Here is a 24,131-nt window from a genome sequence, read left to right on the forward strand (position 1 = left end):
ATTGTGATGGTCTGTGGCAGCGAGCAGCATTCACTTTGCTTGTTTATTCATTCATTCAACAAACATTTATTGAGTAACCTCTATAGGTCAGATGCTTTCATAGGTTTATCTGATTCTTCAGCAGTATGGAGAAACCATTAATGTTTCCTTCTCTTTTTTAATTCGAGAAAATTAGCTCTGAGAGGTTATAAACCCCCCAAAAGAAATAAAGCTCATAAATGAGGGATAGTAAATTTGTACAGTTCCTTCTTCTTATGCAGGTGGTACCCTAGGCATTTTACATTTGCAAACTTCCATATTCCAGATATATTCTTGTAAGGCAAGGATTCTTTTTTAATTGAAGTATATTCATGTTTACAATGTTGTGCAAGGTGTTTTTTTTTTTTTAATTTGGAATTCAAAAAATATTTTTTGAGGGGAGTAAATAGGTTTATTTATTATTCATTTTTTTAAAATGAGGTACTGAGGATTCAACCCAGGACCTCGTACATGCTAAGCATGTGCTCTACCACTGAACTGTACCCTCCTCCCCAAAGCAAGTTTTCTTATCAAGTATTCTGCAGCTTACGAGTTCAAATAAATTGGAGTTGAAATCCAGGTCTTTTGATCCCACTATGGTTCTTTGCGTTATATCCTGCTGAGGGGTGGGGAAGCAGTTCCTTTATTCAGCAGTTTTGAGCAGTGACTTTGCATCAGGTCCTGGCTAGGTGCTTGGAAACAGAAAAGAAGAAATGACCCTTTTCGGCAGGGGCTGGAAGCCTAGACCAAAAGCTGCGTAATGTGATCTGAGCTATGGTAGCCATGTGAAGACGCTGAGGACAACCTGTACCCCTGGCTTTGCTTGGGCTTCCCCTGCCTTTTGACTGGTACACACCAGGTCACCGCAACCCAGAGGTGCCCGCAGCCCACAGCACAGTATGTACCTCGGTCTCCTCTCCCCTCTCATCAGGGCTTGCAACATGAGCATCCCTGACTACGTGCAGTGTGCTGAGGACCACCAGACTCTCCCCATGTTGGTCCAACCAGTGGGGATCATCTCAGGGGAGAATTTCTTGTGCATCTATAAGCGAATCTCCTTGGTGAGCCAGATGAGCCCGTGCGGCTCCCAGTGGGCACACTGTATCCACTTCAGTCAACACTATGCGCCCGAGAATGGGTGGAGCGACTTCCAGACCCACCGCAAGGTCACGGGCCTTGTCACCATTACCGACTGCCTCTTGGCCAAGACAATCGAGAAGCTCCATGTGCAGAGGAGCTGTATGGCACCACACTTTACAACTCTAAGCTCTTTGTCATTGTGCTGCATGGGGAGGTAGCCGAGCAGCCGTGCAAAGATGTGGCCTTCAATCTACCAGGACTGCAGGGTGGTGGAGAAGAGGATCGAGGACTTCACTTAGTCACTCTTCATCATGCTCAAGTCCAAGTGGCTGGATGGTGCATCCGACAAGTCTGGGGACAAGATCCTCCTGCTCTACATCCTGTTTGAGAAGGAGGGCTTCGTGGGACTGGACACATAGAGCAGGAAAGTCTACGTGGAAACCCGGCCACCCTGGCTGTGCGAAGGGTTGCTTCCCTACATCCAGAAAGGGATCAGCAAGGAGGAGAGCTGTCTTGTAGCCAAGGCGTGAGGGAGGTGCAACCAGCCGGTTTTCAGACGTTTAAAAGTGAATCCGCCTTTGTTTCAGAGAGATTCTTTTAGGGTTAGTATGGACACTTACTCCCGCTTTTCAGCCAGGACCCCTGGTGTGACCCCTGGAGTTTCTGTCCAATAGAGTAGCCACAGCCACTGATGCTAGGAGAGCTGGGAAGGAGGCTGCTCTGAGCTGAGATGTGCTGTAGATCAAATGCACATCAGACGCTGAGACTTGTCTAGTAAAAAGAATGTAAACTATCTTGTTACTTTCTTTATTGATTACATGTCAAAATGATAGTATTTTACATACAGTAGAATAAGTAAGATATGTTCTTAAAATCAGTTTCTAGGTTTTTTGTTTGTTTGTTTGTTTACCTTTTTAAATGTGGCAACTGGGAAACTTTCTTTACATAGCTCTCATTTCATTCCTGTTGGACAGCCTGTCCTGGGACAGTCTCATCCCTTTGCTTATAGATGTCATGCTGAATCCCGAGACACAGAATGAGGCGCTGGTTGAGCTGGGGGTGGAGCCAGTGTCTCCTGCCTCCCAGGTCCAGCACCTGCACGGCTCAGGCACTCTCTCCCTGCCTGACAGCCACCATGCCAATTTAGGACATCAGAAACACCGCCAGGGGCTTCCGAATGAGCTCCTTAAGCAGGGAAAGGCGTGTCATGGAGTATGGGGCACAGCAGGGAAAGATTCATCCTCACTTTGTCCCTGTGATTAGGTCAACGGACCCACTTTGCCTTGGAAGTGCAGACGAGCTCTTCTGGGCTGCCTACCCCCCCCCCTCTGCTCTGTTTCCCTGTGTATCTATCGAGATGTCCCTCGGGCAGAAGAGGGTGAGATGACTTTGCCTAGAGGTGGTCCCCCTTTGCTGGGGAGAGTGTGGGAATCTGTGTCCCCCCGGCCTACGGCCTCGGGCCTTGAGTCCGGAGAGCGCTCATGGCGGTCCCACAGGTGACAATCGGAGGACCTGGCACGTGCTGCCGGGCCCGATGTGGAGGAGGTGCTCTGCGAGTCTCTGTGAGTCTAAAGTCAGATTCTACTTTCTGATTGTTGGTAAGTTGGAGGAGAAGATGCCAGAGAATTGATAAAAAGAAAGTCCAGACCAGTCCTGTGAGTGACAGGCACAGGGGACCCGAGTCCCACTGCTTGTGGTGCCTGGCGGGCTCTGGATGAATTTTCACTTCCTCTGCGGACATACCTCTATGGCTTAAGGAACGGGCGAGGCATGTAGTGGCCATGAACTGTACTTGTCCTCGCAGGGCCCTGTGATCTTCATGCCCTTCTCCCCTTCTGCTTCTTGTAGATTAGCTGGCAGGTTTAGTGGCCTGGGCAAAGCTGAGGGCACAGATGCCAGCACCATGCCACTCCCAGGCTGGCTCCATTCCCGTCACCTGTCACATCCTGCTGAGCCCCAAGGCATCAGTCAAGGTAGGTGTATCGGTGCAACTTAAGCAGGGACCACCTTCTCCCCCTGGACAGAATGCTGGGTGAGCAGTGGAAGCCTGGAGCCCTGCCCCAGCCCCCTGGCCAGTGCCACCTCTTTTGTCACAGGAGGCACTGGCGACATGTTTGCTCAGCAACTGCTTGGCTCTGAGTCTGCAGACCCACCAGAGAATGCCAGCTTGTTTTTGCCTTTTGAAGTCTGTCCTTGGGATTTGGCGGAGTAGCTGGATGTGTGCTTAGCCCATAGCGGTTGACAATGTCACCATTGTTTACCCAGAACCTCGTGTACCAGGCATGGCTCTCGGCATCAAAATACAGCAGTGCATTAAACCTCCCTCCTGGTGCGTTTGTCTGTTTTGGTACCATAAGGTCTCAGCCAGCATCTGAACGTCAGTGAGATAACGCGGCCAGTGAGCTCGGGTCAAGCACGTTCTCCTCCAGTCACTTTTACTCCATTGTTGCTTTTACTATTCCACAGTCATTAATTTTTTAAACAATGCTTTGGTGCAGGAACAGAGCCTAATTCTCTCCTGCTATTCTTGGTGGAAGTGCGTAAAACTGTCCAGCCTGAAATGTGACCACAATTTGTAGCTTAAGACCTTCCTAGACCCATGTATGTGGAGTTTTGTTTAGGGGCGCTGACCACGTTGGTGTCCCCCGCAGCGCCGCTCCCCTCAGGCCCCTGCCTTCCCTGGAACAATAGGTGAGGTTGGGTCACATTCCCCTCGTCCCTGTCCTCATCACACTCACGTAAATTCTTGTAAATGCTGTCAGTTATTTTTGTTTTCGTGTGTTTCTAATTTTCACTGTTCCTCTTTTCCTTTTTCTATTTTCCTTTTCTCTTGTACCGCCCCGTGAGCATGTTGTTGCGTCTGAAAATGTGTGCTGTGCACACCCTGCAATGGAAATAGCTAGATCGCCCTCCGTGCTGTCCCCATCGCTTTAAAAAGCAAAAACTTAACAGTAGCCTTGATCCATATATTATCCTAGTCATCTTTTTAGTTTCTAGTTTTTTGGAATTTTTGCTTTGTTAGCACATCACCCACTGGTGTTTGATACCTGTTAAAATCCTTGCTTTGAGGAAACTGTTTGGTCCTCCTTATATTTGGTGACAAATGCGCCCTTATTAAATTTGTTTGATTGTTTTGAAGATGTGAGATGCGAATTGATTTAGGCGGCTGCTGAGGGATTTTTTTCATGGAGTATTTAAACTTGGAAAGTCAAAATCTGCAGCATCTTGCTTGATTCTGGCATTTACACAAACGTCCTCGGCACGCGGTTCCTGGCTGTTGCTGTGTGACGTGCGTGACGGAGCTTCCTGGCCGGCGGTCACTGGTGAGATAGTGGCAGGCTCGGGGGTGAGCAGCTGCAGGGGATGCTGTTGGAGGAAGCAGTCACCGTATTTTTTTGTTTGTTTTTTTGTTTGTTTTGTTTATGCATTCACCTTCCCCATGCCATTTACTTTACTTTGCCTTCATAGAGGGGCAGAAGCGGTTCTAAAATCCATACCACTCTTTTTTTCCCTTTATGAGGCTGGTTTTTCTGAGTATCAGAACAACATTGCCTTCTCCTAAGTAGCTGGCTCACTTGGATCTGGTGGACACAGGGACTGCTAAAGGGGACCGTAGCTTCCTCTCTGCTGCAGCCAGTGGGCATTCAGAACCGGGTCTGTGGTTTGCCTCAGCAGCCATGCAGGCCTCCCTGCACCGGCCTTTACTATTGACCCATGTTGGCAGTAAATAGCTGACTCCGTGTCTGTTGCAGGTGACGTCCACCACTGACGGCCGTGTCGTTAGTTTGCGGTAGTGAGTCTCCAAAACCCCATTCAGCCGTGAAGGGACTTTGCATTCTCACCCACACCCAGGTTCATCTCACCCGGTGGAAGGGTTTGGCCACCACCGTCATGCTGGCCACGAGACCTTGTTTCTCCTTTCATGCTCTGGTCCAAATGTGGACACCTCATCCTTCACTGACTTGGTCTCGCTTGAGACAGGCCAGACTTTCTGAAAGAGTCCATCACATTCTGGGGGGGAACAGAACAGAAGTAAGAGTCTCAAGTTGGAGTCTAGGCTATCTGGGTTGGCAAGTGCAGGCTGGGATCTGTGATGGCCGGGCTGTGCCCTGGACACAGGCCCTACCCGTGGCTCCCGATAGCCCAGGGTTTGGAGTGAGAACAGCCTTGCCTGGGTTCCCACATCCTCATCTGCTCACTGGCAGGTGTGTCTGCTAACTAGGAACTCCCCCAAACCTCGGGCCCTTCAAATTTCAGACCACGGGAGAAACTTGAGTCCCTTCTCCTGGGCCTCCTTTGTGAGAATCCAGTGCGTTCTGAGGTGACCTGCGGCAGGAGATGCCTCCCCCTCCAGGGAGCTGTCTTTGGAGGACTGTGACTCAGTGCACCTTGCTGTGAGCTTGTGGGGTTCCATCCGTGGTCCTTGCAGAACCAGACTTGAGACTGGCTTGGCGACAGAAATGACAGGACTGATTCCAGGGCAGGTCCGGGTGGAGGGAAAAGGGGAAATTGAATGTGACCTCAAACACCTAGGTGGGTTCTGGGTTTGTTACAAAAATCGGGAGCCTGGGAGGTACCTGCCAGGAATGGAACTCTAGAGTAAATGGTGGACAAGAGGCATTTTTAAGATTCCATTTGTCATCCAAGTTAGGACTTCAAAGAGGCACTCGGGTCTATGGCCCTGGGGCTCAAGTGAAGGAGCCAGACCACATATACACGTTGGGAGTCGTCATTCTTAGCTGGTGTTCACAGCCGTGCAGGTGGATGAGCTCATCTCGAGAGGTGCAGACTGAGGCTGGGGCGGGGCAGGGCTTTGCCTGTGTTGGAGGAAAGCCCAGACCATGCAGCTTTGGTGTGTCAGTCAGTGGCGTTTGGGATTTTCAGAGCAATGGATTTATCCTTAAGGGTCTTGGGGGTGGGCAGGGCCACCCAGGATGAAATCTGAAGGGAAGGTTGTGGCCACAAGTGCGCTTCTTGGGACGATGCAGTGGCTGCAGGGTCCGGGAGGGGAACCTCCTCAGAAGCTGGAGTCGGAGTGGGGAGTTGGGAGAATGTAGTCACACTCACCTGTGAGGGAGAGACGGAGGCCTAGGAAGTCCCCACCCTAGCGGACTCTCTTTCCCATGAACAAAGTTCCAGCAGACAGAAGATTTGAGGTGAGAAGGGATGGGCGCTGGGAGAGGAGCCAAAGTGGAGAATGGTGGTTGGACAGTTCTGGAATAGTCTCCCTGCAAAATAGAGTTAAAAAAATCCCAGACTCTTAAGAACATTGATAGTGACGTGGGAAGAGATAGTTCTTTTTCTGGCCTCCTAAGGGTAAGGCATGTATCCGGGGATATACAGAAGAATCGGGCAGTCTGGTCCGGGGGCTTGACCCTTACCAGGGGGAACAATGCAAGTTTAAAGGGGGAGAAGGGCAGCGGAGGGAAACTAGCCAGGCCCCGTGTCAGGTACCAGTCGGCCGCCCTATTTAAGTGTTGCATTCACATCCATGCCTCCCAGTTGGGCGGTGGCAGCCCCCTTTTGCAGATTGGGAAGCCTTCTCAGAGGGGTTAAGGAATTGGTCCGTTTAACGGCTAGTAAATGCTGTAGCAGGATTCGAGCAGGATCTTGTCTGTCTTCAAGTGCATGTTTTCTGTACTAATTCCGGTACCTCCCTGTTGTACCTGGAATGATGAATTGGGTCAGTTTTGGAGCCTTTAAGAAAAAGTGCGATTTAAGTGCCTCAGGACTGTTTCACAAAGCTCAGTGTTCTTTAATGGTTCAGAAGCACCGCATTGCTTTTCGGCCCACAGAGGTGAGGTCTTACTCATTTGACAATGACGTGGTTGCAAATGACGTACAGGTGCAAAACCAGACTTAGCAGCTTCTGAAGGGAAACTCTCCAGTTCTCCCTTGATCAGCTTGTTTCCATGGAATGTATCCTGCTGCAGCGTAGGTCTGAGCTTTCCGTATTGGAGTGAGGGTTTGATATCCAAAGTTAGCAAATAAGGGTCAGATGGAGAAAATCGACGTTGACAATTTATTTTGGGGTTTCATTAGACAAGATGCACTATCGCTTAATGGCCCATATAACGTATGTAATTGAGTACAGAACATTGCATTTCTTACTTTCTACGGAGAGCTGTCTTGCAACGTAAGGTTGTCTGCTTTGGAACTTCAGCTCAGCCACTAGGGCGACTGTCAGTGTGTTGGTGTGATTGTATTTACACAGTGCATGTAATCTGGGCTTCCTCAGCCCCAAACACTCCAGTGCAGAATCATAGGCTGTAGCCATCACTTAGTTATAAAAATACTTCTACAACTATATGATACAAAAAAAAAAAAACAAAAAAAGAGAGAGAGATTGCCTTTATCAAAGTTCCTTTGGATTTTAACTGCAAACTGTTGTTGAGCAGCTCTGGTTTCCTTTGGATATGAATATATACATTTCTTTGCATGTTACTTGGATTTTAGACTAGAACACCAAGCTCTTGCTTTCCATCAGCCAAAAAATCATAGCCAAATGACAGACTATTAAACATTTTATTCTTTTCTTCTGAGACAGAATCCTTGAATTTGGGACTTGGGCTGTGATTTTGCTTCTTACTCTTCCCACCCCTCTTGTCATCTCACTCCTTTTTCCCACGTGGCCTCCAAGAGGTCATGGTCTCAGAGGAGCAGGTGGACAAACACCAGTTGGTCGCCAAGCAGTGCTGCTGTAGAGGGATCCCAGCCAAGAGCTAAAGGACATCATCAGAGAGGACTTCCTTGAAGAAATGGGCTCTACATTCAGTTATGAGGACAGAGTAAGAGTCAGCCAGGAGAAGGAATCAAGAGGGTGACTCAGGTGGCAGGAGCAGCCTGGGCAGAGGCCTGGAGGCTTGTGGGGTGGGGACTCGGGGAGAGTGCACTCTTTGGTCCAGGGTGGAGGGTGCCCCTGCTTGGGAGGACACTGGAGTGGGCCTAGGGATGGAGGGCTTTGGAGGAGCTTGGTTTTTTACTAGAACTGACACAGAAGAGGCAGTGAAGGGTGTCAGCAGAAAGTGACCCTCAGGAGAGGTACTCCTGGTTTTGCTTCTGATGTTCTACAGAAAGAAGGGGTCAGGGTGGGCGAGAGCAGCTCTGCCTGTCCCTTTGAGGCCCATCCCTTCATTCATTTATTCATAACACATGCAATTCTGAGTGTCTAGGGGAGAGAGCGTGGACTCACAATAGTAAGCAAAATGTATTGCTTCTTGAGAGCTTAGCAGTGTCAGAAGTTGTCTTAGTGTAGAATGTTCTAGTAACTCAGCAGGGGCACCTAACCCAAAGTGCGGAGGTTCGAGGGAAGGAAGGCTTTCTTGACAGTCAAAATGAGCCTGGAGGCAAGCGGGAAGTAGCAGCAGGTCAGGGGGCGCCTGAGGTCACTGGGGACCTGGGTACTGAGGTGAAGCTGGGCGAGCAGGGTCGGGGGTGGGGCTAGAACTCTACCAGGGAGCCTCTGAAGGGTTTGAAGTGGGGGTGATGTAATCAAATTTGTGCTTTGGGAAGGCTGTCCTGGCTCCGTGTGTGTGTGTGTGTGTGTGTGTGTGTGTGTGTGTGTGTGTGTGTGTGCGCGCGAGCGCGCGTGTGTGTGTGTGTGTGTAGCGGGGAAGAGAGGGAGGGTGCCACCAACTGGGAGGGTCATTAGAAGACCATTCACAGGCTGGGAGGCCACCAGTGGGAGAGGGGCGACGGGGCTGCTTAGGGACTGCAGGGGCAGTGTGGATGCCGGATTTCCTTATGGGGAGGGCTTATTAGCGGCGACGCCCTAGTGGCACCTTGTGGCTGGAAGAAAACGGATGCAGCCAGGTGGACTTTTCTCTTCTTCCCTGCCTTGTGTGATGATCTTAGCTCAGCCAACTTTTGGAACAGAAGAGCTAAGTTCCAGGGTAGCCCAGGAATTTGTTGAGCTCGTTCGAGTGAGATCTGATAGTATTTAGGCTTGTGTTGAAATCTGCATGTTCACTTAGCTAGAAACGTCCCTTCTTTTGGATTTCCATAGGGGTATTTATTCTTGATAAATATTGCTTTCTTGGTGAGAGGAAATTTAATACAGTTGCTGTCTTTCTCAAAAAAAATCTTATCTTTTAAGAAATTTAATATTCAAAAGAATAGGAAAACTTAAAAATGATAAAGTAAGGCTTTGGTGTAGTTTCTTTGGTTTCTGAGTTAATGTAGAGTTAGAGCCTTTGCATTACTTAATAGCACATCCTTGTCAGTATTTAAAGAGCTGTTAGTGAGCGCCCCAGGCCCCACTTCTCAAAGCATCATTAAAGCTTGCTCTGAAATAGTGAAGTCATAAAGGTCTTGTTGGCAGAAGCCAAACAGTTGGTTTATAATCTGCAGCATATCTCCCTTTATAAATTAATAATAGGTTCAAAATTAAGAAAGTGGAAGATAATTGATTTTTTTTAAAGCTGAAACATAAACTTTCTTGTGTTAATGTTGCAACTGGAAATTTCGAAAAGAAAAATCCTACTGTAATATCATCTACGTGAAATACATATATGCCTATCACATTTGAAATGTAACTGCCCAGTGGTTTTTGAATTCAGGACCATTCCAGCTGAGATACTGGCAGTGATGGTTGCTGGTTTTCAATGGAAGACACTAAATTTGCCTTCATAGCTTTAATCTTTTCTTTTCTGTTCTCTCTCTCTCTTATTTTATTTTTTTTTTTTTTTTTTGTAGTGAGAGGGCTGAGTAGTGCTTTGCCAGCATCATTTTGGGGCAATTTGGGGGCAGATATAGTGCACCAGCAGTGAGACTTTTACATGCATTTTACTTTCCGGACATCACCATGGAACATGTGGGGGTTTGTGCCTGCAGGCTGGGATGCTGCAGGACTCCCTGGTCCATCACCGTTATGTCCTGGAGCTGCTCCAGTCAGTGAATGACTTTCTGTGGCTTGGAGGTAAGGTGGTCTGATGCAGATGATCAGATGTGTAACTAATTACTGTTACTTGAAATACAAAACCTAGCAACAATGGCTCTAAAATACAGAATGAGGGAAGATAATTGGCTGAGCTGCTTGCAGTGGGGAATATTCTCAGGTGACTCCCTCATTGTGTCTCCTGTCACTCTCCCCCCCAACCCTGCACGGCAGTCATGCTGAAGCAAGCATGCACTTTCTCAGAAACGTGCTGAATTTCCTTGTGCCTCTGTTTGTTGGCTTTCTTTTTTTGAAAGCACATCTTGCCCTTTGCTTAAATGCCATCCCTGCCTAGTCACCTCTTACACTCATTCTTCTGGACCTCGTCCATACATAGCTGCTGAATGGATGAACAGAATGTAGTATCTCCATGTAGTGGAACATTATTCAGACGTAAGAGTGAATAAAAAAGAAAAAAATAAATAAAGGGGAAAATGAAAAAGGCCACCTGCTCTGGGAAGTCCACCCTGACTGCTCAACCCGCCCTTTTCCCTTTGAAACCCCACCACTTATACTCCTCTCTACTGGTTTTGATAGTATATACCACCTTCTAATAAACTTTAACATTTAAAAAAAAAAGAGAAATGCTGATACCACTTCAACATGGACGAGCCTTGATAACAGCACGTTAAGTGAAAGGAACCAGACACAAACGGCCACATATTGTTGACTTCAGTGAACTGAAATGCCCAGAATAGGCACATGCAGAGGCAGAGAGCAGGTGATGGTTGCAAGGGGCTGGGTGGAGGGGGGTTGGGGAGTGACTGCTAGTGACAGGGGGTATCAATTGGGGTGATGAAGTGTTCTGGAAATAGATGGTGGTGAGGGCTGCACAGCCGTGAGTGTGCAGAAGACTGCTGAGCGCTGTCTCTGGGAGTGCCTGTGGTTGGGGGCGGCTTTATTTTGTTCTCATCCTGCAACATGAAGAGTCATCTTGTGCTGAAGCCGTTCTACTCCTGTGAGTCGTGAGGCTCAGAGACTTTGCAGAGTCATGTGTTATTTCCCCCCTTGGTTAGTGTAGGCAAAAAAGGTTTAAGCCTGAGAAAGTGCTCCATCTGCAGTAATGTCTTTCAGTTTTGCATGGTGTAAAAATCTTGAGAGCTTTTTAATTGTTGAGGACAGTCTGTGGGGGGAAATAGCCCGTGAAGCCTGGGTGAGACCTGGAAAAGCCGCGCTTCCCTCCCTGACATGGGTGGGGGTTTCACCCCTGTTCAGGCAGTGAAAGTCCCAGACCCATGAGCGGATTTGACAATCGTGAATATTTACGTGTATCCGCTGCTTCATCTTGGATATTAATTTCAAGCTGAGTCAGTTTGTGGCGGCAGCCTCATCCTACATCAGGAATCTATAGTATCTGCTCTTTGAGGTGAAGACCTGACAGACATGATTATTTAACAGTCTCCCTTGAATTGATATCTCAGATTCCTTTGTCAATAGTAAAACAGCAGAAATATAGACGTCCTTTAATGCCGATGTGACCTGGAGCAGGTTTAGTCTTTGTGCCTCAGTGGCCTTATCTGCGGGTGGGGAAGATGATAACAGTGCTCCCCTCAGAGGGGCTGGTGAGGGGGAAGTGAGAAGCACAAATGTAGGACTTACACGTGATGCTCATGAATGACAAAATTTAGTGCTCTCAGCCTGGTGAGGCCTCAGGGGCAGAGATGGCAGATCAGAGCAGTCCTAACCAGAGCTCGATCCGTGTTGCAGCTGTTATGATCAGTATCACCACTGTGGGTTATCAGGCAGTTTTAAGACTTGGTAATATGAATTCATGAATAATGTTAAAAGATTAGACAACTCAGATCCGGTTTACATGGTTCTCAAGATTTCCTATGAGAAATGGATATTTTTTCCCCATCTTAAATCTGAGTTGAGTCTCTAAAAAAATTCTGTATTCCTCCATCTTTTTAATTTAATTTTCCATTTCTTAAAGAAAAAGTTTTTAAATGGATTTACTGGTGTCTAAACTGAGGGCCTCATGCTTGCTGAGCACATACTCTCTCAAGTGAGGTATAATCTCCGCCCTGATTTTTTTTAAACTTTACTATCTTAGTATTCACAGGTTAGAGACCTCTAATTCTTTTTCTGGTGACATGTCCATGAACCTGTAAATCTATAATTAGTGGACAAAATTAGGTTTATTAAAAAATTCTATAGAACATTCTGCAATCCATTAAAAAGGAAATGCTTATTGACAGAAAATGTTTCTCCTTTATGGTGATTTCTAATTTTTTGTCTGCCTTAACTTATTAAAAGTAATCCTCATCATCATAATGACCAAGCTTGCTCTGAGTGGACACCTCCCTAACGCTAAAATGCTTTCCTCATGTTTTACCTCATAGCAGGTGTTTAAGGGTAGGTATCAGTGTCTCCTTTTTTGCAGCTGAGGGATTGAGAGATGGGGCAGCTTGTCCCAAATCTCACTCAGCTGGCGCTGGCAGACTCAGCGCTGGAACCCAGGCTGCACAGGATGCTTTCTCAATGGCTCCTCTGATCAGCCCCGTGTTGAGTGGTTTCCCGAACTCCTGTGAGTCCATAAATGAACGATTTTAGCGATCTCAGTTTGATGAAGCCTTCAAAGGAGAGACACCAGTGAGAATGTGAGACAGAGTGGCATAAATTGAAATTGTACATTTTCACAAATGTTGCATTCTCAGGCAATGACTTAAAATGTTTTAATTTTTTTATTTTAGTGCCCTGTGAACACTAAAAACAAAACATTAAAAATGATTATAGTGCAAAATAGGAATGGGCTTTGAAAGTCCAACCATTGCTAATGATGTTGCTTGTTTTTCTCTAGTGGTGCTTATTGACAGAAAAATTTACAAAGACTGAATTTGTTCTATGTAGTCTTAGTATGGAGGAAAGTTTTGTCAGTGAATATTGTAAGTAAAATCTTTACTCTTTTCTTTCCTGATGATGAATATGTAAGTTGTTTTCATGGCTTAAGTACATTTCCTCATTTGTGAAATTTGAGTGATGCCGTTTACCTTGTTTGACTGTGAGATGTAGACGCCTTGTATACGAAGCACCCAAGAGCTGCTTAGTAAAAATATGCTGTCACAAGGACAGATAGTTTAGAAGGATCAACTCTGAATACTAAAGAGGGTGGCTTGTTTCTGATGCATATTCAATATGCATATATATGAATATATGAATATGGCTTAAAGTAACAAGGATTCAGGGTTTTGTGTGTGTGTGTGTGTGCAGTATGAAGGTTTAATGAAATCTGTATCATTCTAGTGAGACAGGGACTAGTTAAATCACCTTAAGCAGACGGCCTTGAAGATTATTTATACAGAATGTGTGTTGTTACAACTCAGAATTCATGTTGCCGTGTAACCATCCACTCAGACATTTAAATTCGTAGAAATCTGACCAGAATTATTAAGTTTAGAAAAATCCACATTGATCATTTTAAGGGAATAAGCTTCTTTCTTTTGTGATTAAAGAAATTTTGATTTATTTTTCTGCACGCTTAATAGGTTTTAAAATATCAAAACATTGATTTGACATGTCACTTTTTTTTAATAGAATAAAGCTCATGCTGTTTTAATGTGCAAATAAATGTTTTTGTATTTCAATACACTTGTATAATTTCCTGGCTCTTTGAGAAGTATTTTGCAAGATACTTAGATAACCTACTGTTGGAAAAATACAGACGTGACTTTTATGAATATAGGCCTAGTACAGATCTGTTGGTTTTTGCTACAGTGCATGACATGAGGCCTAGGAGAGAGAGCTTTGCTGCTGATTGCCGGAAGGACAGATCCCAGATCTCAGTCTCCCCTCCTGTAAAATGAAGTGGCTGGACTGTATTCTTTCCTCTTCTAAGATGAGTTTCCATGAGCCTGTGTCTTTTGTTTATATTCAAGAGTATTAGCAATGTCAGATTAAATACTGAATACCCCTCCCTTCCCCGAAGCAAACTGCAGTATGTGCTACATAAGCTTTTAGTTATCTTATTCTTCTTTCTGATTCAACAGGCAATTTTTGTGTTGCATCTTTCCCGGCAACGTGGAAGGTCTTTTTAGCCATAGGAGGCGCTGTTGCACCTTCATACAGTCTTAATTTTCCTGTTTGTAAAAGAAGGCTTAACAAGTAATATTTTGTTTTGATTCCTTTGCTTAGTGCTTCAGAATAGCACAATGTCCATTATGTCTGTCTACCTGGAAAAATTATTCTGCTTATATCTTAGTTTTATTCTGTCATCTCGCTGTGAACATTTCAGACTTGCTGTGCAAACAATGGCAAAATCGGTCTTTTATTCCAGTGTTAGCATCCAGTGAGCCGGGATTTTATAAAGCAGCTAGAAGCGGCCTCTGGAGCACCTTAAAGCTGAAAAGTGTACTGAGTTCCCTGAGTACTGACCAAGCTGCTGTGTGTCATTTGGTGGGAGGTGATTTTGTACATATAAGAAGGGGTGTAGTGTTTTGACTTGGGTTTGCGTGCACGCGCTGCCACTGAGCCACGTGAGCCTGAGTCAGTTTGTTCTGAGTTTCTCCCTCGTCTGTGAGATGGGGATTCTCCTATCTGCTTTGCAGAATTGTGAGAATTAGAAATTATGTAAAGTGTTTACCACAGTGGGTATGTCAAGAGGGCTCATAAACTTTAGCTGCTGGTTGTTGCGAAGCCATCATTTTATAGTCTTTGGCAATTACTAAGAAACAGGAAAACAAGAAAAGCTGGTTTTATGTTGAAAGATATTTGAGGAGGTTCCATAGTTCCTATACCCAAAATTTAGCACCAGCAGAGTCAGGACCGTTACACAGTCGCCCTGAACCAATGTTAAGCCACAGAATTTTTTGTTACTTCATATATATTGGGGCTTAAGGGGACCCAATACTTATACACATGTTTTCTCCAGCAGCCAACTGAGAGATGACACAGAAGAACAGACAGGCGATAAATGTCTCCTTTATTACTGATGAAGCCACGTTCTCCATGAAATTCAGGGTTGTGGGAAAATGCGTGTCATGATACTGTGTCCCAGAATTAGAGACTCACGCAGTCCCAGTTAGCTCTGGGCCACCGTGAGCCTTCCCTTAAGATGATCTGCCCCATCCTGCACAGGGCTGCCCTGCCATGGAGCTGAGCATCCTGGGTGCTTCCCAAGGGTGGCCAACACTGGAGGGAAAGGAAAGGTTTCATATGCCCTGCTTGTCTCTCCGGACTCACACCTCAATCTGTTATTGTGAGGAGGGCTAGCCGTTGGTCAGGGGTCAGGGGTGTGAAGGGAGAAGCACTCTCCATGGACCAGAGGAGGGTGGAGGAGGCATCCCTTCCATCAGTTTAAACAGGTGGTGGGATGCAAGAGAAGGGTACTCCCCAAGAGTTTATAAGAGGGGAAATAAGGGTATCCTTTGGGACTCAGACTAGCCATGAAACACAGAAGATGATTAGTAGGGAGACTTGTAAATCACTTTCTTATTAAATTCACATTTGTTGAGCACCAAAAATGTGCTACATTCTTTTCTGAGCGTTTTAAAGAAATGAATCCTTCAATCTTCACAACAAGTGAGTAAGGGAGATTTGATTGTTATCCCAGGTTTACAATGTGGAAATTGAGGCACGGAGAGAGTAAGTAAGTTGGTCAAGGTCACAGAGCTAGTAAGTGGCAGAGCTGGTATTTAAACCCTGGCTGTCTGGTTTCCAGGCTCCCAGGGTTGGGCTTTGGGTGTTTAGAGGTATCTGCATCCCTGGATCTCTGTACCTCTGTGCATCACTTAGCCCAGAAAGGACAGGGAAAGGAGAGTTCCACAGGTGCTCACAGTCGTGTCTCAGCCACTGTCCACGGACAGTGCACCGTGATTGGCTTTAAATGTCTTCTGGGCAGCAGATCTGTTCGTATAACAGAAATTTAGTCCATTGAGTTAATCTAAAAACCCTTCCTGCTCTGCTTCGGTCCACGCTTGCCATGTGACTGCCTGCCCGTGATTGGGCCGTTGAGGAGAATCTATACTCATGGTTGAACTCTGATATTTCAGTCTGGTTTGTAGTTTCACATCTCCTGTTACATTAATAAATTCAATTTCTGGTTTCCTTGCATCAGTCTCTCATGAGTTTGGTTAATGTGACATCAGTCCATGGGAGCCCAGGGTTGCTGACGGTATATTTTCTGAGCACGTCGTGGCACTTCTACCCGTGCGGACCTGGGTGGAATATTTCCGCCTTCCGCACTGATTTCCCCGAACAGCAGGGTCCTCTCCCACCCCTGGATGTGAGGCTGGGAGCTCTCAGAGTAGGCCAGTCAGAGGCCAAGTCCACCAATCAGAAAATGATGAAGTACTTGGAAGTGGGTTTAATAGAAAAAAGGGCTTCCAGGTAGTCCGATGGGCTGTTCGAGTCTATTTGGTGAAAAGCTATCCACTGTTTCTGGTTGAGCTGCTTCTTTGCTGTTGAAAATTCTGGATTACATGGAGGGATTTTAAAAAGCAGAAAGGTGTGATTTCATGTGGTACATCCACACCGGTGAGAAGTGATGGATGACCGCCTGTGTGAGGAATAGACAGAGTCTTACAAACTTCATAAAACAGCTTTAAAAGCTCTGCCATCTGAGTGCACTTCATATGGGGTCCAATTCATGACTGGGCATGCTGGGAGGGCAAATAATTGATAATGGCTGAAAGGACACGGAGGCATCAAAAAGGTCTCAGTCATGTTCCCTGTTTAAAGGATGTGACACAATGTAATATATTTGAGCTGGTTCTTCACTGAACAGTTTTGAGTGTTTTCTGGGACTCCCCAGTGCACCAAGGTTCTGTGCAGCTGGGTGTCCCCTCAGTGCAGCTCTGTCAGCGCTCATCCTGGGCTGACGTGATGTCACGGGGAGCAGGACGGTCAGCGTCCCCAGCTCCTCCGAGCTCCGTTTCTTCATCCGCAATGCTGGGTTTCTCTTCGGTGTCTACTTAGTAGGGTTGCTGAGAATCACACGTGATGGTTGTCAGGGGTGATTTGTGGTTGTCTCCGTGATTGCCATATAGTGAATATTTGATAGAAACTCTTGTTTTTTTTTAAATTATGGCTCCTAGATTGCAGTGGTTTTTAGTCTGCATTTATTCTTTTTATAAATTTATTCTTATTTTTAAATAAGCACTTATTTTTATTTATTTTTATGAAGGTACTGGGGACTGAAGCCAGCACATTGTGCATGCTAAGCAGGTGTTCTACAACTGAGTAATACAGACCCTCCTTGTCTGAACTTAAAAATAAATATTTCAATACACAAAATAGCTCTTAAACACCATCCTGGGACCAATTTTCTGTATAGACAATTGAATACATATGCTATTTCAATAAGAATAAATGTTGTTGGGACATACTTTCTGAATCTGTTTATGTGTTTAAAAACGATCATAGGTAGTGATAAACATGAGTCTTGGATCCACTACTTAGGGTCTGTTTTGCCATCATGGGAAATTATATTCTACAGAGAAGGCTAATTGGGTCTCTTTGATATTTGGATGGTTTAGCAGATGATCAAGGCTTTCAAAAGCTGACAGTTTTGTCTTTTAAACTAACTACAAAGTTATCTTCTATAAGTTGGAAGTCCTCAGCTTGTGAATTGCCCAGTAATTCAGTGTGTACATGTCTGTGTCTATGTGAACGTGTGTGTGTGTGTGATTTCAGGAAGGTAGAAATAAGTTCCATATAGCCTTCTGATACCTTTCTCTTCCAGTTCAATGTGTAGGCATATATACAAATAAATTGATACTCTTTTGTCATTTGGCATATTGGTGGGAATAAAAGGTTCTCATACTTGTTTCAGAAGGGTTGGGGAGAATGAGCTTAGGAAATAGGAGGAGATAGAGGCAGGAAGGTTCTTTACTCTTTGTGCAGAATGAGAAACAGTAGCTTTTCTTTTTTCTACTAAAGCAAACTGGCACTGAATTGTAACATACTATTACTCAGAATTGCTTTTCTGATCAGATACGAGTGCCTCAGATTTTTCAAGGCAACATGAATGATGAAATGTGTTTTAGCAGTTATCTTTAAATGTAGTTTTATTTTTTAAGTAAAAGGCTATAGCCTGTTCTTTCTTCCAGGGTTACAAGAAGTTCTCATTGATCCAGGTACATGATAATTGTGATTAGTTTCTTCGGGTTTTTTTTTTTTTTTTTTTTTTAAGTGCTTGTTACATTGTGGTTTGAATGAATGTTTAAAATTTCTGGATTTTGATGTTTAGAACATGCTGATTTATCAGAACTGTTAAAAACCTGATTGTTGTTTGGTCCTCGTTTGGTGGGGCAACCTATTGATTTCTGTTGTCTGTTAAATAGGGAAATTCTTCCTCTAGCCTGTAGATCATTAAGTGAATGGTTTGCAGTGTGCCTTTAAAATTCTTTGAATGCATTGAGCATGTTTGTCCAGTGAATTTTGAATTGACTCATAGTAATGACTTTGCTTTGATTCTGTGGCTTTTGCTCCTCTCCACAAGAATTTGAATTCTCTGTTGCATTTTTTATACGTGTTCTTAACAGGGGAAGAAATTTTGCATTTTTTACATAGGTGGGCTTTCCTATTCCCTCTGAATGCCTTCTGTAATTGATACAGCGAAAATCTGTTATTGCAGTGCTTAATTATTTCATAAACTATTTTTTGGCTTAATCAGAAACAATGACAAAGAATGATAATAAAAAACATGAAAACCTTCCTTCCTTTGAAGAATAGAAATGAGGTGGTCAGGCTCACGCGTGCTTTGTACCTGACACCCTTACTTTCATTTCATTGTGTATCATGATTCTGAGATGGAGTTGCTTCAGGTTTGTAGATTTTTGTTTTAACATTTGTGTTGAATTCATTCTCTAGGCTGATGTTTCCTGTTGCGTTTGTGGAAAGTGTAGATGAAGGGAAACAGATGCTATGTTTTGTATTCAGGAGGCCTGAGTTGCTGAAGAGAAAAGAGTAGAGGGTGGGCTGAGGAACAGAGTGACACTCCCTCACCTCCAGGCTGAAATTGATGAACAATGAAATCAATTAGGTGTATCGGTATTTATTTGACCAATAGAAGTCAGAGGGCCCAGACTGTCTAGTTATGCGCAATGGAAAGTACTGAATTCACCTGCAGAATTAGGTGATTTACCAAGTAGAAGCAGCTTAAAGCAATCAGAAAAATCAGTCCTATGATGAGATATAAAAAGAATATAATATCTATTATTTCTGAAACTTTTCTATGTTAAGTTGTGTAGAGCTAAAATTAAGTTCCAAGCACCAGGAGTTAAGAGTCTGGGTGGTTCTGTGGGATCGTTATTCAGGGATGTGTCTAGACCCTGCTGGAATGGCCGAAGCTGGCAGGAAAAGACCCAGAGCCAGGATTTGTCATCCTAGGGTGTCCTCCATAATGGTTCCATGTGGTAGCCCATGATTGGGTTAACAAATTTAACAGACCCCAGACGCATGTCAACTTTAAGAAGAAAAAGTGTGCTTAGTAACTGCTTTCAAGCAAGCACCTGTGCATCCTCACTCCTGTCTCCTTGCCATAAAAAGCAGAGACAATGCCTTGCTTGCATATTTGAGGTTTTAGATAGCACTCTGTTCATTGCACAGCAACGACCCAGGCCCTCAGCTATAAATGCTGGGCGTGCGTGCTGTTAGAAAGTCTATTATCCCCATAACACGGACCTGGCTGGACTGGAGGTCTGCTTTGTAATGAATATCTAAAGAATTTATCTTGTTCCCCTTTCCCCATGACTGCCCTAAAGGTAAAATAAGCCTTTTTACTCATTGTGGATTCTACAATCTCTGTCTCATCCTGTCTTTCCCCAAGTTCCTGTTTACTATCACACAACTGTTAAAGACTATTTTCTTTGATTATACACAATAAATATGGGAGCAATTGAGAGGCTCTTGGAGTTGGCTCCCTACTCCCTCTCGCTTTCTTTCCTTTTTCCACAGTCTTGAGTCATTCATTCCATGTCGGTCGTAAGACTTCTGCCAGCCAGAACCCACAGTTCCAGGTGAGAAGGATGCAGACTTTATCTCTCCTACCCGAGGGAGAGAGAGAAGAGAATTGAGATCTGCGCCCCCGTGGTCCCTTCCTGCCCCAGGGCCACTCCAGTTCATCTGCAGCCTTCTGGCCTCTGCTCTCAGGGCCTCTGTCCCAAGACTGACATCAGCCTTTTTTTCCCTTGTCAATATTTCCTGTGCCTTTCAGAAGTTAGTCTCTTCTCTGCAATTCAACCCTTGCAGATGTGATGGTGGTCAGCGTGCTGGTGGGCAGTCACCTGGGGACTCCCAGGAGCCATTCTGATTCTCCTGAGTCTCTCATTCGGGGTTACAAAACTGTCAAGAACCGGAGGAAGCCCATTCTCGTGAGGTCAACACAACATTACATCACTTTCATTTTATTTTTGAATTTTCAGTGGAGAAATTATTTGTAGCAAACTGTTCCAGATATTCGGCCGCCTGCTTTCCTAACCACTATTTCCTTGTTGGCTCTGGTGCTTGTTTAAAGAACCAAGTTTCTTATCTGGTCATTTCTAGCAGCTGGGCTTGTCGAATCCTTGATCTGCATTTGAAGCAGAATGCTTCTTCGTGATGTCAAACTGATTTTCTTTGTCATGTCTTAATATTTTGTTTACACTCAGCAACTGTTTCAAGTGAAATGCTCTTGTCCAATTTCGGTTAACTCACATTTGCTGAACTCCTGCTTTCATGCTGAGGGCAGTTTCTTCTTCCTGTAATAAAAGTTAGCAATTTGCATTTACTATGGAAGGTACTGGCCCGAGGTGCTTTTGTTCTTAACAGTTTTAATAACAATTCACCCATTAAAATGTACAGTGGTTTTTACTCTATGCCCAGAATTGTGCATCCCAGTCAATCTTAGGACATTTTCATCCCCCCAACAGGAAGCCCCTTACGCATAAGCAGACATTCCCATATTCCACATCCTCCCACAGCCCCAGGGAGCCACTTTTCTCTCTGTGGGTTTGCCTCTGCTGGAAATTTCATGTAAATCGAGTTACTTCATGTAAGTGGAACCATCTATTGTGACTGACTTCTTTCACACTGAGTAACGTTTTCAATATTTGTCCACGTTGTGGCCTGGGTCAGTACTCTATGCTTTGCTATTGCTGAATAATATTCCTCTGTATGGCTGGGCCCCTCTGTTTACCCATTCATCACGTGATAGACATTTGTGTTGTTTCTGCTTTTTGGCTGTGATGAGTAATGGCACCGTGAATATTCCTGTAGGAGTTTTTATGTGAACTTTTTTTTCAGTACTCTTACTTGTGTGCCCAGGAAGCAAAATTGCCTGGTTATTCAGAAACCAAATGTTCAACTATCTAAGGACCTGACAGGCGTTTTTCCAAAGTGGCCAGGCTGTGTTACATCCTCACCAGCAACGGCTGCGACCTCTGCTTCTTCTGTGTCCTCATTAGTGCTTGTTACTCTTTTTTTTTTTTATTATAACCTATTGTAGTGAGTGTGAAGCGATTTCTCCTAGTGGTTTTGACTTGATTTCCCTTACAGCTAATGATATTGAACATCATTTGATTGTTCTAATTGGCCATTTGTATATTTTCCTTGAAAAATGTTTTTCAGATCCTCTATTCATTTTTTAATTGAGTTGCCTTTTTATTGTTGAGTTGTTGGAGGTTCTTTTATTTTTTCTTTTTTTTTTTTTTTGTAGATACAAATTCCTTATCAGATAAATGATTTGAAAAAATTTTCTGCTGTGTGTTGTTTTTTCACTTTCTGGATGGTGTCCCTTGAAGCAAAGTTTTAAAATTTGATGAACTCCAATTTATCTCTGTTTTCTTTTTCCTTGTGCTTTTGGGGTAATATTTAATATCTGAGGTATTTTATTTAAACTTTTATATATAAAATAACTTAATTCTCAGGACCGTTCTAGGAGACGGGTGCTGTTGTTGTCCCCAGTCTATGGATAGGAGACTGGGATGCAGAAAATTTCACTGACTTATCAGTGTCAAAGCTACCCAGTGCTGTGGGAGTTCAGACCCTCATGTTTGTCCCCAGCATCTGTGCTCTTCACCACCATGCTCCCCTCCTTCCTGGAATCGTTAATGAAAATGTCTTTACTTTTTTGATTTCTTGTTAGTTTTTGTTTTTCTCATTGAGGATTCATCTCCTCATTTTCCTTAAAGAGATCAGTGTAGGTTTATTTTAGGTCTCATGTAGGCAGAAGCATTGCTATCAGTTAACTTCTTTATTACTCACTCCCCAGTGATGGCTGTTGCTAATTGACCTAATCAAGTCTTGCTTTAGTCTTTCCTTCTCATGACATTAACAACAGAGTCATGACTTACAGAATGCTCAAAGAAGAAAGTACTTGATTGATTTTATTTTACTACCCAATCAAACCAATCAAATAAAAAGCCCAGAGTTGACACAGATGGTAAGCCTTCCAGAATAGGGTCACTGTCTTCCTTGTGTTTCATTTGTTTGGTCACAGTGTCTGGATAGTGACTTGCTGTCCAGCAGTTTTGTTAGGATACGGTGCTCGTGAATCATTGTAAGGACAGAATTTTGACAACAGACTGTGTTGTTCATTTCACTAGGGAAATGTTAATATAGAAATACTGCTCAGATCTATTTTAAAATTAAGCTCGAAATTTTGAGAAGAGTTCAAGAAACCATACAAAGATCTTTTTCACTAATTTTAGATCTATCTTAGACACATTATGGTTACATAGCAGAGTAACTTATCAAGTAGATTTGACAAGAGGTGTGTATTATTGATTATTTGTTTTAGTTGAAATATTCTACCTAGGATAAAATATTCAGTGCCCTTAAATGAACAAATATGTTTGTATTTCTATGCAACATGGGAGCAGACTTCATATGTTTCTATATAATATATATGACTGTGTGTTTTAATCTGTCTGTCAGTGTTTTTATAGTTTTTCAGCAATGTTGTAACTTTAGAATTATTCTAAGAAAATCACCCCAGATTCTAGTGCAGTTTGTACTGTGTATCCTGTCTTATGCATGGGATTCCACTGTCCCCTCAGGGAGGAATTTCCTCTTCTATTGAGTTAGTATCAGAGTTAAAGGAACTGTGATTTCTAGGCCTTTGCTCTCCATGTGTTTGCAGTTGGCTGTCAATCGCGATTTTCCCTTTCTTGAATTTTCATTGTTCAATTAGAATTTTTGAAAATAACTATTAATATGTTGCGTCGGACTCCCTAGAAACTTGATGTGTTTGTGCTTTTCAGTTTTCAATTTATGAAAAATGTAAATACACTCTTGTTTTTAAGTAGTCCTTTTTCACTTGATATTTGTTTACCTCTTTATAGTTAAAATAATTTTTTCCCAATGAATGAATCGGTGTGCATGTTTTAAAAGATACCTTACTTTTTATTTTTCTTATTGTAAAAGATATATTCATAGTAGAGAATTTAGGAAATACGGATAAACACAGTAATAACTTCACAATGGCCTCTAATCTCACCTAGAGATACAGTTGTAAGGTTTGAAATTGAGAATTACAAGTCCTCTCACGTTGTTCTTCTTTTTCAAGTACGTTTTGGTTACTGAGACCCTCGAATTCCCATATGAATTGTAGCAGCAGCTAGTCAGTTTCTGCAGAGGAGCCCGCAGGGATTGTGATCGAGACCACGTTGAATATACGGATCGTTCTGGGGAGCACTGCCATTCCAAGAACGCTGTCTTCTGATCCAGGAATGTGCGTGGTTTGTCTGTCCACGTATTTAGGTCTTCTTTAATTTTTTTTTTAACAATACTTTGAGTTTACAGAGTTATTTTACTTTTTTTTTTTGCCTTTATACTGAGGACAAGGGTGCCAGGTACCGGGATCAGAAGTGTATTTGAGCCCCTCCCCTTGCTGCCACCATGGTCGCTGCACTCTTGCTTCACCCGCTCTACAATCTTGCACAGAATAGGACCTCAGTAACTCTCTCTCTCTTGAATGATTATATGCTTTTGGATGATGCTTGAGAGTCCTTGTGATGATTTTTTTTCCCCAGCCTTTCCCCACTACTTTACTATGCCCTTTCTCTTCCTTTCCTCCAGCCTGGGTTTCAGTCTACCTGTGGCATTCATTTTTCTTGTCTGTAGACACTTCCTTTCACTGGTTCACGATAATTTTACATGTGGGCTGTGGAAACTTGCTAGA

The 24,131-nt window shown here is 43.9% G+C and overlaps 1 long non-coding RNA gene across 1 annotated transcript in view; it reads left to right on the forward strand.

Annotated features, from left to right (window-relative positions):
- Nucleotides 1–24,131, forward strand: part of LOC135322773 (uncharacterized) — a 56,542-nt gene that overhangs the window by 3,336 nt on the left and 29,075 nt on the right. Inside the window, exon 2 of the long non-coding RNA XR_010383608.1 lies at nucleotides 23,517–23,681. This is a non-coding gene — a long non-coding RNA (uncharacterized LOC135322773). The remainder of the gene's footprint in view (nucleotides 1–23,516; nucleotides 23,682–24,131) is intronic.

The sequence above is a fragment of the Camelus dromedarius genome, chromosome 13 (assembly GCF_036321535.1).
Source record: "Camelus dromedarius isolate mCamDro1 chromosome 13, mCamDro1.pat, whole genome shotgun sequence".
NCBI lineage: Eukaryota > Metazoa > Chordata > Mammalia > Artiodactyla > Camelidae > Camelus > Camelus dromedarius.